Here is a 2,832-nt window from a genome sequence, read left to right on the forward strand (position 1 = left end):
CTCCAGTTGGAGGAGGCCTTGGTGAACTGGTTTGAAACGTGCTGACTAAGAATATGACTAGGGACAGTATTTCTGTTAAATGTCAGTTCCAGCTGTCACTGGGGAATTCACAGTTTTGAGCAGACCACAGCAGGTAAGACACCATAGATAAGAGGTACAAGAGCAGAATGAAAAGCTCCCATGTTTTCTTTTCTCCCCATGTCAGAGCTTTGTCTTTGCAATGCTGCCCTTTAAAGACTGAGTGCCTATCCAGGGGCTGAATCTAATATATAATGTTGATTTAGGCCACAGCTATTAGATTGTCTATCCATCCATCTGGTACAAAGCAATAAATGCAAAATCTGAATGTGCTCCTATCATGGTGTGATAGCCTGGCTGGCCTTGACAGTGGATTCCAAGAATCTCAAGTCTGTCTGCACTGGCCTGTCAGCAAAGAATCCCTGCTTAGAATCATAGAATCACTTAGGTTGGAAAAGACCTTCAAGATCACTGAGTCCAGCCATTAACCCTACTCTGCCAAGGCCAGCACTAAGCCATATTCCCAAGCACCACATCTAGATGACTTTTAAGCATATCCAAGGATTGTGACTCAACCACCTCCCTGGGCAGCATGTTCAAATGCTCGATATACCTAGAAAAAGCTCTTGGGGTTTTTAAAGTTTTGGCTCTTGCTTATTATAAGCCAAGAGCCATTTATTAAACAGGGCCTGTGTTAGTGCTTGAGTGGCCCTATGGAACATTAGTATCAATGACCAGGTTTTCCAAGGGCAGTGATCCTGACATACTCCCTGCATGCCTCTCCCAGCAAGGCATACCCTGAGGAACAGGCATGCTTGGGGCTGTGCTCATGCCAGTTAAAAACCTCATGCCTGCAGGACTAATCCTGCATCCTTGCTGCATTGTGTGGCTCTTGTTGCTCAGGTGGCATCCTTCTGTCTGGGCTGCAAACACCCAGATCAAGGCTCCTTTAGTCTTCAAGGGTCCCTGCAGTTTCAAACACAGTTAAGGGTCCTTGTGCCTGTGTCCTCATTGGATTTCAGTTTAATTCTTTATGTCCCCTCTCAGGCTCCTTGCCAGGACTCAGAACTTTACTAGTCTCCAGCTTCCCAGCCTGTAGTGTCCCATGGGATGGGAGATTGTGTGGAGGAAGGGCACTTCCTTTGGGTGAATGGGGGGATCCAAGATCAGAAGGAGGGAGCCTGTGAAATTCAGAAGGTAGGAGCAAGGGATGAAGTTCAGAGGAGATGCATCAGCTGGGGGAAGAAAGGGTTTTCTTTGGGCTGGGCAACTACATCTTCAGAGAGCTGAATACCCACTGGAACCCTGCAGAGATGGTTAGCAGTGGATTCTCAATGTCACTCCAGAAGTCTTAAAAAAACCCTTTCACGGCCCTGTTACTGCACGATCGAACAATCAGATGTCCAGGGGACATGCTTTGCTACCCTTTTCCTGCTCAGTTGGCCTTGTATTGTTGAGGATGATGGGGGTTTCAGTTAGCCAGTCAATCAATCATTTCCTGAGGTTTATTATTTATCATAAAATCATAGAATCATTAAGGTTGGAAGAGACCTTAAGGATCATCAAGTTCCAACCTCCCTGCCATGAGCAGGGAACCCTACCACTAGACCAGGTTGCCTAAAACCTCGTGCAACCTGGCCTTAAAAACCTCCAGTGATGGGGCATCAGCAACCTCCCTGGGCAACCCATTCCAGCTCCTCCCCACCCTTACAGTGAAGAATTTCTTCCTGATGTCTAAATCTCCCCCCTCTCAGTTTAAAACCGTTACCCCTTGTCCTATCACTATCTCCTCTGATGAAAAGCCCCTCCCCAGCTTTCCTGTAGCCCCTCCAGGTACTGGAAGGTGCTATAAGGTCTCCTTGGAGCCTTCTCTTCTCCAGGCTGAGCAGCTCCAACTCTCTCAGCCTGTCTTCACAGCAGAGGTGCTCCAGGCCTTTAATCATCTTGGTGGCCCTTCTCTGGAGCCTCTCCAACAGCTCCATGTCTTTCCTGTGCTGAGGGCACCAGAGCTGTACACAGGACTCCATGTGGGGTCTCACCAGAGCGGAGTAGAGGGGCAGAATCACCTCCCTGGCCCTGCTGGCCACACTTCTTTTGATGCAGCCCAGGATGCAGTTGGCTCTCTGGGCTGCGAGCACACACTGGTGGCCCTGGCTGAGCCCTCCCCACATCCCTGTCATTCCAGGCAATGGAAACTTTTGTGATGTCTGAGCAGCAGAGGCTGGCAGGCAGTCTGATCAATGTTAATGGCTCATTCTCAGCCATGTGAGAAGAGAAACATCAACAAAGAGAGATGGTTAGAACTTTATTAGGAGAAACCTAGACATGATTGACTGAAATCTCATGTTAAGGAGAGCACACAAGTCTTTTCAGGATTAAAAAATAAACATATATAAAACACCTTACAAATAAAAAAATGGTTTTCCCCTCTCTGTGTGTATGTATGTATATGTACAGAGAACTGTACCAAAGCTGACTGTGTAACAGGAGCAAGGATTTATAATCCCTTTCAGCAGCTCCTAAGAGAGGGAATGGCTCAGTCCCCTCAAAAGCTGGTCCCAGGCCATTCACTCATGCAGTCCAACATTGGGAAGTTGTGTCCCGTGTCTGAAAGGGCAGCGCAGGGTAAACAACAGGGAGCAGCTTAGCTCTGATTAGGAGCTCCCATTAAAACAGGGATGCCAGCTCTGCAGTGACCTAAAGTATCTGGAGTGAGAGCTGCCTACAGACATCACCCAGCAGACTCACTGTGCAGTGCTGGACTCCAGTGGTTGCTCTGAGAGGCTGCAGTGGTGGAAAGAACAGGTCCATGGG

This window comes from Chaetura pelagica, unplaced genomic scaffold (assembly GCF_000747805.2).
Source record: "Chaetura pelagica isolate M959 unplaced genomic scaffold, ChaPel_1.0 scaffold39, whole genome shotgun sequence".
NCBI lineage: Eukaryota > Metazoa > Chordata > Aves > Apodiformes > Apodidae > Chaetura > Chaetura pelagica.